The sequence below is a fragment of the Papio anubis genome, chromosome 4, assembly GCF_008728515.1.
Source record: "Papio anubis isolate 15944 chromosome 4, Panubis1.0, whole genome shotgun sequence".
NCBI lineage: Eukaryota > Metazoa > Chordata > Mammalia > Primates > Cercopithecidae > Papio > Papio anubis.
In genome coordinates, this window is record NC_044979.1 from 186127 (window position 1) to 201219 (window position 15093).

Consider the following 15093-nt stretch of genomic DNA (forward strand, 5'->3'; position numbering starts at 1 on the left):
GCCAGGAGTTCAACACCAGCCTGGCCAACATGGGGAAACCCCGTCTCTACTAAAAATACAAAAATTAGCAGAGTGTGGCGGTACCCGCCTGTAATCCCAGCTACTTGGGAGGCTGAGACAGGAGAATCGCTTCAACCTGGGAGGTGGAGGTTGTAGCTAGTTGAGATCGTGCCACTGCACTCCAGCCTGGATGACAGAGGGAGAGTCTGTCTCAAAAAAAAAAAAGAAAACCTATTTAAAAAAAAACATGGACTGGGCGCGGTGGCTCACACTTGTAATTCCAATATAGTGGGAGGCTGAGGCAGGAGGACTGCTTGAGGCCAGATGTTCAAGACAAGCCTAGGCAACATAGTGAGATTCTGTCTCTAAAAAAAATGGTGGTGCACACCTGTAGTCCCAGTCCCAGCTACTCAGAAGCCGAGACGGGAGGATCACTTCAGTCCAGAAGTTCCAGGCTGCAGTGAGCCATGATTGAACTACAGCTCTCCAGCCTGAGTGACAGAGTGAGACCCTCTCTCTGGATTGAAAAAAAAGAGAAAGAAAATATTTTCTCTGCCATTAGGGCTAAAATAAAACATCCTTGGCCAGGCACGGTGGCTCACGCCTGCAATCCCAGCACTTTGGGAGGCTAAGGCAGGCGGATCACAAGGTCAAGAGATCAACACAGTGAAACCCCGTCTCTACTAAAAATACAAAAATTAGCCAGGCATGGTGGCGGGCGCCTGCAATCCCAGCTACTCAGGAGGCTGTGGTAGGAGAACCCGGGAGGCGGAGGTTGCAGTGAGCCGAGATCGTGCCACTGCACTCCAGCCTGGGACAGAGTGAGACTCCGTCTCAAAAAAAAAAAAAAAAAAAAAAAATTAAGAGGCCATATAGTTTTAAAAATATCGTACACACATGCATGTGTATAGAAACATGTTCTAATGTAAGTTACACATGCTAATAAATGCATAGAAAAGAGGTCTGCAAGAATATGTACGAAACTAGTAATGAGGAAACTCAGCTCTTACATTTCCCTCTGTATTTCTATACTTTTGAAATCCTTATAAGCATGAACTAATTCTGTAATTTAGGATTAAAATTAAGAAAATGTTTCTAATACAGGAGTACTATTTTTATATAACAAATGACCAAAATTATGTGAAAGTGCAATTTTCATTAATTAAACCATATTTTAATGATATTAGATGAAAACGATACTTGGAAACAGGATTATCTTACACCAAGTAATCTACTCCAAATTTGATTTGTAAAGAAAATTTTTTGGAACATCAAGTTTTAAAGATAAATATCATAAAATGACTCCTGTAAAAAATGTTCCAAAATGAAAACATTCTTCCTTCTCTAACATTAGATTTCTCTAAGTTTACTGGTACTTCTCAAATTTGGTCTGACAGTATGCTAGTAAAGTCCTACTCATCCTGTCATCCTTAACGCCTGAGCAACACCTTAAAGCTAAACATACCAGTACCAGAATCACCTACAGAATTATACTTATGTAATAATAATAAAGCTTCTCTACTCAGTCATATATCACAGCAAAAATAAGGTGAGTTCTGCTTTTATTAGTCACTGGGCCGTATTTAATCTCCTGCACATGTGTTGACTGTTCTGTTGAAGAATCTATTTAGCAAGCACTTCCTCCAGATCCAGCGGGAATGAGACCTGCTGCTGTCCTTGGAGGCTTGTCGCTGGAGGAGGGGCTGGTGTGGGAGGCGTGGCCGCCAGCCAGGGAGGGAGAACAGTGTGCCGGCACAGGAAGGAGAGTCCGCTGCTGCCTGGAAGGGTCCATGGAAGATTCAGGTGCAGTGGCTCACGCCTGTAATCCCAGCACTTTGGGAGGCCAAGGCGGACGGATCACGAGGTCAGGAGTTCGCGACCAACCTGGCCAGGATGGAGAAACTCAGTCTCTACTAAAAATACAAAAAAATTAGCCAGGCGTGGTGGTGCACACCTGTAGTCCCAGCTACCCAGAAGGCTGAGGCAGAATTGCTTGAACCCAGCAGGTGGAGGTTGCAGTGAGCTGAGATTGCGCCACTGCACTCCAGCCTGGGACTCCGTCTCAAAAAAAAAAAAAAAAAAAAAAAAAAAAACCAAACAAAAAAGAAAGAAAGAAACTAGCCGTATATGAGCTGGGGTTGGCCAGGTGTGAAATAACAAGAAATACATATATTTGGTCTCTGCCCCTAGTACTTAACATAGAACTCCTAAAACCCCTTGTAGGTGGGAGTGCTAGGAGAATCTTTTGTTCTAATATTTGGTCTCTCATCCCTGATTCCCCACACAAAGGTACTAAATCTCTTGAATTTCTTGGGTGGTAGGAGCAGCTTTTGTTCTAATGAGGTGTCTCTTGGTGGGCTCCTGGACAGCCTCAGGATGGACAGGAGCATGGGATCAGCACCCACGCCTGCAGTGAGGCAGTGACGGACAGGAGAATGGGTGAAGCCGGCACCCACGCCTGCAGTGAGGCAGTGACGGACAGGAGCATGGAAGGAGGCGGCACCCACGCCTGCAGTGAGGCACTGATGGGCAGGAGAGTGGGAGGCGGTGGCACCCATGCCTGCAGTGAGGCAGTGACGGACAGAAGGATGGGAGGAGGTGGCAGCCATGCCTGCAGTGAGGCACTGATGGGCAGGAGCATGAGAGGAGGCGGCACCCACGCCTGCAGTGAGGCAGTGACGGGCAGGAGCGTGGGAGGAGGCGGTATCCACGCCTGCAGTGAGGCAGTGACAGACAGGAGCGTGGGAGGAGTCGGCACCCACGCCCGCAGTGAGGCAGTGACGGGCAGGAGCACGGGAGGAGGCGGCACCCACGCCCGCAGTGAGGCAGTGATGGGCAGGAGCACGGGAGGAGGCGGCACCCACGCCTGCAGTGAGGCAGTGACGGGCAGGAGCACGGGAGGAGGCGGCACCTACGCCCGCAGTGAGGCAGTGACGGGCAGGAGCATGGGAGGAGGCGGCACCCACGCCTGCAGTGAGGCAGAGTTGCAGGAGGAGCATGGGAGGAACTGCCGGTAGTGCCCCATTCTGTTCTGGAATGAATAGAGAAATCCTCTTCCCAAATAACGTTTGAATACAAGTGAACTGGCTTGTATTAGAATTTAACTGGCTTGTGTTAGAATCTGCACAATCAAGCCGTCTCTTAGTAGTGGTATCCCAAGACATTCAATAGTTCTGAGGTTTTCATTTGAGTGATTATTCCAATGTGCCAAAGAAAATGAGAAAGAGAATATATCAAATTTGAACAAAGTAAATCTGTTACCAAGTTTTAAAATCTGTTCACTAAGTCAAACTCTGCTTCTCACTAATACATATTCATAAACATTTGCTTATGTTGCATAAAACAGAATCTAAAGTAGCAAAAACATCACAGAGAAAGACTGGGACACACAGGGATCAGAGAAAACACAGTCCTCAGTCACATAGGAACACATATTCAGTTTTAAATCTTATCTTTCAGCTTAAAAAAAAAAGACTCAAATCTCTCTTAAGTTCTAATTATAAAACAAATTTCTATATTTATATTATCTCCATGAACTAGAAATAATCATTGTACGATTATTCAAGTTTCTATTATATTTGAGTTGACACCCTGCAAACATCTCTTTAATGTTACCTTTTAAAAGAACAAAGGCATATTTTAGATTCTAATATGCTGCTGCTATTACCAAAGTTGTTTTGTTTAGAAAAATTAAACCAAATATACAAAGAGCATTTAACTGTGCTCCAGGAACTCTACATACAATATTTTGTTTAATCCTCACCAGAACCTCTGAACAATTAGTGGCTCCATCTAACAGACAACAGAATGCCTCGGGGGAACGGGTAGAATAAAGAGATCCAGACCCAAAGGACTCCAGAGGCCTTCCTGTTACGCCACGCTGAAGTATACAGGATGGAACTGACATAAACGGTCAAAATGTTCTTGCCAATTAAATCATATTCCTCCCATTTCCAAACATAAAAAAATTGAAAGCTAACGTTTAAAACAAAAATTTAATAAAAGGAATGTCTTCCTTCAAACAACATTCTCCTTGAAGACCAGTATTAACAATCAGAACTTGCATAGGATTTTATTGTTCATAAATTCCACGTCCTATGCACGATATAAGCATTTTTGTTTTTTTTTTTTTTGAGATGGAGTCTAACTCTGTCACTCAGGCTGGAGTGCAGCGGCACGATCTCAGCTCACTACAACCTCCGCCTCCCAGGTTGAAGCAATTATCCTGCCTAGGCCTCTGGAGTAGCTGGGACTACAGGTGCCCGCCACCACAAGTGGCTAATTTTTGTAGTTTTAGTACAGACGGGGTTTTGCCATGTTGGCCATGGTGGTCTCAAACTCCTGGCCTCAAGTGATCCATCTGCCTCGGGCTCTAAAAGTGCTGGGATTACAGGCATGAGCAATCTACCGCACCAGGCTGATACAAGCATTTTTAATTACAAAAAAAAAGTACAGCAGGCACTTGACAAGGAATGTAGAGGCCATTAGCATTGGCCGGGCACGGTAGCTCGCACCTGTAATCCCAGCACTTTGGGAGGCCGAGGAGGGGGGATCACGAGGTCAGGAGATCGAGACCATCCTGGCTAACATGGTGAAACCCCATCTCTACTAAAAATACAAAAAATTAGCCGGGCGTGGTGGCAGGCGCCTGTAGTCCCAGCTACTCAGGAGGCTGAGGCAGGAGAATGGCATGAACCCAGGAGGCGGAGCTTGAAGTGAGCTGAGATTGCGCCACTGCACTCCAGCCTAGGCGACAGAGTGAGACTTCAACTTAAAAAAAAAAAAAAAAAATTCCATTAGCATTAATAACACTGAAACATGCAGTAACAATTCTGCTGACTCACTCCTTTTTAAAAATAAAAACCTAGAATAAGTTTAGACAGGTAATGTCTCAGAAAATATTAAGAAAGATGCTATACCTGAGGCATTGCTGATTTAATACCTTTAAGGAAAATTTTAAAGATAAATGGATAAAATGATTCTGTTAGAAACAAAATGCCACTAAACATGAAATCATGAACTTGCCAATCAAGTTCATTTATTCAAGATTCTTCCTCATTCCAAGAAGGATTTGAGCTTTGCTCAATGCTGCGTAACGCTTTAGGCACTATTTTAAAAAGGAAAAAACAAAATACACAAAATTCTTACTGGAAGCAATGGCTGCTTGCAGGGAAGAATTCTTTCCCTCTCTTAGACCACAACTAAAGGGGAAGGAAGAAGGAATGTGAGTCACTGGCACAGCAATCGAGAGTGTGCCCTGGAGCAGGCCCCACCAGCACAGGTGGGGCCCAACCCCGCCGTGCCTCAGAAGGCACCTAAGTGACAGGGTCACCTGTTCACTGGCCATCTGAAAACACCAACCTTCCTACACCATGTGGCTAGTTCTACTTTAAGCCTATGAAATGAAAAAAATCTAAGCAAGTAGCTTTGTTTCCTTGTCTAAAATCAACACAATCTCAAAAATGGAACAGATAAGGCAAAAAGGACAGGAGAACCACGGTTCTACAAGAACATGAGACGCCTCTTCCTTATTAGTTACATCACAAGAGTAATCAGAACCTGGTTTCTAGAAGTGTTTAGGCAAGCAACACACCTTTACTTAGAAGCACTCAGCATAGTACAGGTTTACCTAAGCAGATGTGGCCTGCATTCAAATAATTCGGTCTGGGGAAATACTAAAAACGTTAAATATTTAAAATGTTTTATATTGTTCTCTCTGCATATGAATTAAAGTCAGCGCAAATGGTCAGAAAGACATGTAGAAAATTAAAACTGCCCAGAAAATTTTGGTTCACACTCAGCACAACCAAAGGGAGTCCAAGGTTCTAATACACACAGAGGTGGGGCCCATGAGAACCCAAGGCCCCATTCAGTGCTTTCCAAGAAGACTGGTGCCCTGTACTGGAGGGAAGAGAAGCACTTCTGTGGGGCCTGGGGAAAAGTAACTCAGAACCACGTCTTCATAGCATCAGATTATCATGAGAAAAAGTATTAGGGACAATATTCCTGACAGTGGACGAGACTTCCAGGCACACGGCGTTTACATGTTTAGAACTGTAAGGCACGAGGATCTGATGGAGCACTTGTTACCTCTCCACACCAGTGGGGATCTCTGCTCGTCCCCACAGCTGGGCTGCTGAACTTAGCAGGAGAGTGACTTAAATATAATTTGGTACCAACACAAATTTGTGCCTTCTGATCTTTGTATAATCAAATATCTACTCATCTCCCAAACTATCTGTCCCTTCTCAAGATCCTCAAATCCTACGTGCCCATCTCCCGTCTTCTCTAGAGACTTTGGTCAGTATTCATGGAAAATGAAAAAGCAGGTCAGAAATCTTAATAATTAAATGGTATTTTTTTCAAAGATACTAGGATGCTTTATCCAAATAGTTGCTTCTACAAAGAAAGTATTCACGGTTAAAAAGGTAGAGAGGAATCTAAAACATCTGTCAACCCTGTAATAAACTGTCACAGTATGGTCAAATTACTACTTCGAATAGTAAAAGGAAATTGCACAAGATAACCATTTTTATCTATTTCTAGTCTACATAAAAAGCAGGCAATCAATTAATTCACACAGTAAATAAAGCAATTGATCTTTTCCAAAATCCACAAGATTGTAATTTTCTCTGTGGTTTACGGGCTTCGATTACTGCAACAGAGTAACTGGATACCCCAACGCTTTGGTGCAATGACAGTGCTTAAAAATCCATCTGTTTAAGGTCATTTCTTAACAGAAAGCACTTTCAAAATTCTCCCCAGGTGCTTTGTACATTAATGAGAAATTTCACTAGGAAATCCGAAAAGACACTAACGTCCCTGAAGTTTTTAACTGAGACCACACGTAGTGATCACAGTCACTCCTTGACTTTCTCACCACAAATCCAATGGTGTTGTCTACCAGAGCTATGGCAAATTGCTGCTTTCTTATGTCACCTAAACTCTTAACAGTTTAAAGTAAGGACTCTTGCCGCGACAGGGATGATGGCTGAGCCTCAGCTGTGACCACCATGGGCCCCAGGGGCACAAGGCTCTTCTGGGCTGAAGGTGGACGGTGGCAGCCGAGTCGGCGCTGATGCACACTGCGTAGGAGGCACTGGCCTAGAGAGGGCTTCCTCACTATTTCTTCATTATACAAGTGACCATTATCTATTTTGGTAGATCAGAAAACAAAGTAAAAGAAAAGTTTAAAAACTAGGTTCATCCGAGCATACCTTTCGTAACAAAGCTGTCTAAATCACTTGAAATCCAAGTCTTAGTTTTAATTCATAAGAGAACGTACCCTGAATTTCATATGTTACATCTGACATATACTCTTCCTCTATCCATTTAGTTTTTAAAGGGGTTAAGCCCCCTTTTAGTGCATGCGTGAAATTATAGGAGAATTTAAGCCAGGACTAATATTCAATGGCAGAGTTAAAATAGGGACGCCTCACAGCTTCTACTCAGGAGAACAACAGGGTAACCCTTCATGGAAACACTAATATCAACAGACTTATTTACACATAAACACATGGCCATGAAGAGTATTTTTCAAAGATTTGAACCATGTTCTCACAAAATTCTAAAGTCCTTTAGACATTTTCCTGTTTCCGCTAAAAGAAAGAAAAGTCACATAATTATTTGATAATCGTGATTTACGCTGAAGTCCTGGCATGAGTCACATGAACATAACAAATTAAAACGAGTCCAAGGGTAGGAAGTCTGTCTTCTCATCTCCTTCACTAAAACACCGAAGACAATCTGGTTGTTTTTATTTTAAATTTAAATCAAATGAATATTAATTCAAATATACACGCTTATGTTTTAACTGGAATGGATTAAAAGATAGATGGGCAATTGTAGTACTGAATTAATTGCACATATTCTGTATACTATTTAAATGAATCCAGCTTTGTGTGACAATATATATAGTATATACAGTTTATTCTAATATAGATGAGAAACTATATGAGATTGGAAAAACAGGGTTATTTGAAACCCTGTCTCTATTAAAAATACAAAAAAATTAGCCGGGCGTGGTGGTGGGCACCTGCAGTCCTAGCTACTCGGGAGGCTGAGGCAGGAGAATGGCGCGAACCCGGAAGGCAGAGTTTGCAGTGAGCCAAGATTGCGCCACTGCACTCCAGCCTGGGCGACAGAGTGAGACTTCGTCTCAAAACAAAACAAAACAAAAAAGATTTACAGAAGTGACTGGAATACTAAAAATCTATCTACATGGATTAAGAAGTAAGATCGGATTTAAAATGGATCTGTGAATTTTACGTTTTCAAGAAATAAGTTTATATATCTCCTAGGAGCTTAACTTTATTCTCATGCAGATAGTAACTATCGCGACTTATGAGGAGGAGGTCGGAAATGTACCACCCTAAAACTTACTGTTTCCTTTTTAATTATTTGCTTGTACACAATGAAGAAACAGTAAATAATCAAACATGTGAAAACACTAGTACTTTTTTCCTGAATATGATCATTACCTTCACTGGATGTTTGATACCAAGGTTCCAGAACACCTTTCCCAATTACAGCCTGTGTGCCTCACTGCAGTTGGATGTTACACATTCCCCATAAAGGGTCAGACAGGAGATATCTGGGGCACTTGCGGGCCGTGAGGTCTCTGTCACAACCACTCAACCACAGTTGGCGTACGAACTAATGAGCATGGCTGTGTTCCAACAGAACTTTAATATGGTCACTGAAATTTGAATTTCATAACATTTTCACCTGCCACTTTCTTTTTTTTTTTTTTTTTTTGAGACGGAGTCTCGCGCTGTGTCGCCCAGGCTGGAGTGCAGTGGCCGGATCTCAGCTCACTGCAAGCTCCGCCTCCCAGGTTCACGCCATTCTCCGGCCTCAGCCTCCCGTGTAGCTGGGACTACAGGCGCCCGCCACCTCGCCCGGCTAGTTTTTTGTATTTCTTAGTAGAGACGGGGTTTCACCGTGTTAGCCAGGATGGTCTCGATCTCCTGACCTCGTGATCCGCCCGCCTCGGCCTCCCAAAGTGCTGGGATTACAGGCTTGAGCCACCGCGCCCGGCCTACCTGCCACTTTCTTCCAGCCATTAAAAAATGTAAAAGCTGTTCACTGGCCACAAAAACAAACAGGAGGCCAGGCCATGAGCTGAGGCTTGCTGCCCACTGAGCAGGACGCGCACACCCGCAAAAGGATGGCGCCACAGGATGGGGCCGTCCAGCCTCTCTCCAGAGAGCAGACCCCACAGCTCCAGGCGCAGAAAAATGTCTGCCACACATTCCTTTTTTATTACAAATACCCCAAATCTTAAAACTGGGGTAAAGAGTTTGAAAACTGAACCCACTGACCTCCAATTTGTTACCTACTACAGAAATCCCCTACTTATTGGCAGTTCCACGTTCTGTGATTTCCATTACCTGTAGTCAACCAAGGTCAGAAAATATTAAATGGAAACTTCCAGAAACAGTCAGTTTTAAACTGCATGCTGTTCTGAGTAGGGTGATGAAATCTCACTCCGTCCCGCTCGAGACACGAGCCCCGCTCTGTCCGACACGCCCTGAGCATGCTCCCGCCCACTCACCTGTGCTGTCTGGATCGTCACCTCAGGCGTCGTGGGATCACCGTGCTCGTGTCAAGTCACCTTTACTTTACTCAATAATGGCCCAAAACACACCAATAGTGATGTTGGTCATTCGGATATGCCAAAGAGAAGCCATAAAGTGCTTCCTTTAAGTGAAAAGCTGAAAGTTCTCGACTTATTAAGCAAAGTATCATACCCTGAGGTTGCTAAGGTGTAAGAACACATCTTCCATCTGTGAAACTGAAGAAGGAAAATAATTTCATGCTAGTTTTGCTGTCACATGTCAAACCTTAAGATGGAAAAGGCATTAAATTTGTGGCTGGGACCTGGCACGGGGGTTCACACCTGTAATCCCAGCACTGTGCCTATAATCCCAGCACTTTGGGAGGCTGAGGCCAGCAGATCACTTGAGGTCAGGAGTTCAAGACCAGGCTGGCCAACATGCGAAATCCCACCTCTACTTAAAAAAAAAAAAAAAAATCTGGTGTGGTGGTGGGCGCCTGTAGTCCCAGCTATTTGGGAGGGGCTGAGCCATGAGAATTGCTTGATCTGGGAGGTGGAGGTTGCAATGAGCTGAGACTGCGCCATTACACTCCAGCCTGGGTGACAGGGAAAGAGTCTATCTCAAAAACAAAACAAAACAAAACCAAAAAAAATAAATAAGCAAATAAGTTTGTGGGTAGAAGACAAAACAGTTGTTCTGATTGACAGCCAACTAGGTTTGGCACTATCCTGTTTCACTGGGGGTCTTGGAAAATATCCCCCACAGATAAGAGGGGGCTACTGTAGTAAACTTTGGATCACATTAAACCAACTAAAAAATGGGCAAAAGTGGCTGGGCGTGGTGGCTCATGCCTGTAATCCCAGCACTTTGGGAGGCCAAGGCGGGTGGATCACGACATCAAGAGATCGAGATCATCCTGGCCAACATGGTGAAACCCTGTCTCTACTAAAAATACAAAAAGCTGGGCATGGTGGTGGGTGCCTGTAGTCCCAGCGACTCAGGAGGCTGAGGCAGGAGAATCACATGAACCCAGGAGGCGAAGGTTGCAGTGAGCCGAGATCACACCACTGCACTCCAGCCTGGCGACAGAGTGAAACTCTGTCTCAAAAAAAAAGGGGGGGGTGGGCAAAAGTATTTGTATATAAACACTTCTCCAAAGAGGATATAAAAGTGGCCAATAAGCACATGAAAAGATGCTCAACATTATCAGTTAGAGAAATACAAATCAAAATCACAATGAGATATCACTTCATGTCCACTAGGATGGTTAAAATACAGACAATGGTAAATTAAGTTCAGCCTAAAGCTGTCTCCTTAACATACTGTAAGTTTCAGCCTGAAGGTTTCCTAACTGGATGTGTGAAGAGACTGGAGCCTACTCTTAGGCCAACCATCAGGTTTTGGCCAATCACAGGCAGCCAGCTGTTCAAACCACGTCCAAATAAGGCAAATGCAGAACTGCAACCTGGCTGGCTGTTTCTGTAGCTCACTTTCTTTTTTCTGCTCATAAATGTTCTTCCACTACATGGATGCACTGGAGCCTCTTTGAACCTATTCTGGTTCAGGGACTGCCCAATTCGTGAATCATTCTTTGCTCAATTAAACTATATTAAACTTAATTTGAGATTTTCCTTTTAACCACAAGTTTTGGTGAAGACATGGGGAAATCGGAACTCTCATTTGATGCCAGTGGTAATGTAAAATGATGTAGGCCCTTTGAAAATCAATTTTGCAAATCCTCAAAATATGTAAACCTAGAGGTACCATATGACCCATTCTACCCACAAGTATATATGCAACAGAAAGGAAAACACACATCCACACAAACACCTGTACATGAATGCTCACAGCAGCATGATTTATTTCGCCTAAAAGTCGAAAAAGCTCAAAGGATCATTACTTGATAAATGGCTAAACAAAATGTAGCCTTTTCATACAACAGAATTATTTGTCAATACAAGGAAATGAAACACTAATATGTGTCACGCTGTCTAAGAAGCAGGCTGGGCATGGTGTGTCTCACATCTGTGATCCCAGCACTGTGGAAAGCTGAGAGGCAGGAGGATCACTTGAGCCCAGAAGTTCAAGACCAGCTCAACACAATGAGGCCCCATCTCCACAAAACATCTAAAAATTAGCTGGGCATGGTGGTGCGTGCCTGTGGTCCCAGCTGCTCAGGAGGCTGAGATGGGAGGATCACTTGAGCCTGGGAGGTGGAGGCTGCAATGATCACGTCACTGCACTCCAGCCTGGGTGACAGAGCGAGACCCTGTCTTGAGTGAAAAAAAAAAAAAAAAAAAAAAGCTCATCGCAAAGACTATGTGTTGTAATATTTCATGTACACGGGATGTCCAGAAGGTGTCCTCCTATAGAGACGAAGTGAATTAGTGGGTGGCTAGGGTGGGCGTGACAGGGAGAGCAGTGGAGCGGTCTGAGGATTGAGGGCTGATGGGTATAGGGTTTCTTTATGGAAGACAAAAGGTTCTAATAAGAGATTTCGGTGATGGTTGCACAATCCTGAGAATATACTGTAAAACAGTTAATTGTATAGTTTAAATGGCTGGATTGTATGGTATGTGAATTATAGCTCAATACAGCGGTTAAAAAAAATAAAAGGGGTAAGGCACAGTGGCTCAAGCCTATAATCCCAGCACTCTGGGACGCCAAGGTGGGAGGATCACTTGAGCTCAGGAGGTCAAGACTGCGGTAAGCCATGATTGCACCACTGCACTCCAGCGTGGCAACAGAATGAGACTGTCTCTCTCAAAAAATAAAAATTAAAAAAAATTAAAATTAAGAACAAAAAATAAGTATCTCAATCTATAAAACACATACTGCTTTTACCATGGCCCATTTATTTTAATCAGACACTTCCCCAAATAATAACAGAACCAAATAAGTAAAGCCAGAGAACCCAAAGTAAATCAGTGGCCTAAGTCAGAGCTCCTTGTTCGTGGCTTAACCAACCAACAAAGGTACCCCAGTGAGCTATCTGGTCCTTAAAGAGCCCATGGCTCAGCTCAGTGATAAATGAGGGGCAAAGTCATTCCATTGTGGGTCCCACATTATCTGCCAAATTAGTTAAACACTGAGAAATACATCAGAATGGAAATATTTGTTGAGACCATAAAGATGAACTATGCACGTTCACAGGAACACACAGGCGCCTGAACACACACTCCCGCACACCTGCACAGGAACACACAGGCGCCTAAACACACGCTCCCGCACACGTGCAGAGGAACACACAGGCGTCTGAACACACGCTCCCGCACACCTGCACGGGAACACACAGGCGCCTAAACACAAGCTCCCGCACACCTGCACAGGAACACACAGGCACCTAAACACAAGCTCCTGCACACATGCACAGGCCGCCACAGCTCACACACACACCTGGAAACGTTGCAGGATTCATGGGAGGCAGAGACCACAGAGCGGGGAGTCAACTTTCTATGGCTGTTCTCCTTCTAGGTTGTGCTACAAGAGGGTGAGAAATCCAGAGAAATGTGGTTGGGATTCAAAGAAGCCAACAGGGTTTATGGACGTCTCACGAGATTGGCGGGACAAGAACTGGAGTCTGGGTCAGCTAAACAACCAGAACCTGAGGGGCCAAGATCCCTGAGAGAGGGAAGTGGGAAGAAGGGTACAGTTTCTTTCAAGAGGAATTCGCTGAATTCCTAAGCTACCCAGGGCAAGAAGCTGGCCTCGAAGGAGCAAAATAGAGCTTTTGGCAAGCATGCTGTACTGAGAAAGCACAAACTGGACTTTGGGACAGACCAGGGGGCACTTAGAAAGCACTGCAGACTCCTAGTCACAACATCTGGAGGGCTGGGCCTTAGAGCACAGAGGATCAGAGGCAGCCAGAGCTTCCCCCTGCCACACAGCCACAGGTCGGCTCAGAACCACTCTGGAGAGGCCAGCCTGCACCCGCCCTGCCTTCCAGAGGATGGGGGAGCCTCTCTGGAGAAGTACACGCTTCAGAGCAGGGATGGGCTTGGGCTGGCTCCTGCTCACAGCCACGTCGCTGAGACTGCTAACTTCTGACGTGTGAATATTCCCATCATGGCCAATTTCAAGCTACCGAACGACTTAACTGAATGTGGAGGTGGAAGAAATGTACGACATCATGTCAAGGTGGTACCAGTCAGTCATCAGGCAGATGTAAGTTAGAGCCACAGTGACTTCCACTTTACATCCACTAGGACAGCAACAACAATAAAAACAGAGAAACACAAGTGAGGGCAAGGATGTGGAGGAATTCAACCTTCGTGCATTGCTGGGGAGAATGTAAAGTGGTACAGGCATTGTGAAAACAGTTTGGCATTCCTCAAAATGTTAAACACAGACCCAACAATTCTATTCCTAGGTATATACTCAAAAGAATTGAAAATGGGTATTCAAACAAAAATGTGTACATGAATCGTCACAGCAGCACCATTCACAACAGCCAAAGGGTGGAAACAACTCGAATGGCCATCGTGGATGAATGGATAATCAAACTGTGGTTCAGCCATGTACCGGAATATTCAGCCTTAAAGAGATGATACACTGGTATATGCCACAATGCAAATGAACCTCAAAACTATGCTTACTGAAAGAGGCCACACATAAAAGATCACACACATATTACATGCCTCTGTTTACAGGAAATATCCAGGACAGGTAAACCCACAGAGACAAAGCAGATGTGGTTGCCATGGGTTGGGTGAGGGGAAACAGGGTGTGACTGCAAATGGGCACAAAACAGGGTTCCTTTTGGGGCAGAGAAAATGTTTTGGAACCTGAGACAGGTGATGATTACACTACAGGTAAAGGTACTAAATGGCACTGAATTGTGTCCTTTAAAATGGTTTTATGTTATTTGAATTTATTGCAATAAAAATGAAAGAAATGAGCTATCAAGAAATGAAAAGACACAGAAGAACCTAAAATGCATATTTCTAGGTGAAATAAACCAATCTGAAAAGGGCAATACTCTATAATTCCAATATATGACATTCTAGAAAGGGCAAAACTGTGTAGAAAGATCAGTAAGCACAGGCAGACGGAGAGGAAGAGTGGAAGCACAGAAGATTTTTAGGGCAGCAAAACTATTTCGTACGACACTGTAATAGCTGATACATGACATTATCCATTTGTCAAGATCCACAGAATGTACAACACAGAGAATGAGCCGTACTATAAACTGTGGGCTTCGGTTAGTATTAAATATATCAACGCGGGCTCATTAGTTGTGACAGACATAGCACAGGAAACTGTAAGAAGGGATGTGGGGGCTCTGCATTATCTGCTCAATTTTTCTGGAAACCCAGAATTGTTTGAAAAAATGAAGTCTATTAATGTAAGAAAGTGAAAGGGAAATAAATACCTTTCCAGACAAAAATTGAGAAAATCCATTGCTAGCAGACTTGCAGTAAAATAAATACTAAAGTTCTTCAGGCAGGAGGAAAATCATGCCAGACAAAACGTGTAACAGTAAGAAGGAAACAAAGACCAAGGGAGAGCACCTCTGTTCCTCGTCCCGATTACT

The 15093-nt window shown here is 44.0% G+C and overlaps 1 protein-coding gene across 3 annotated transcripts in view; it reads right to left on the reverse strand.

The window, feature by feature from the left end:
• ESYT2 (extended synaptotagmin 2) overlaps nucleotides 1–15093 on the reverse strand; it is a 99923-nt gene that overhangs the window by 69738 nt on the left and 15092 nt on the right. The window lies entirely within an intron of this gene.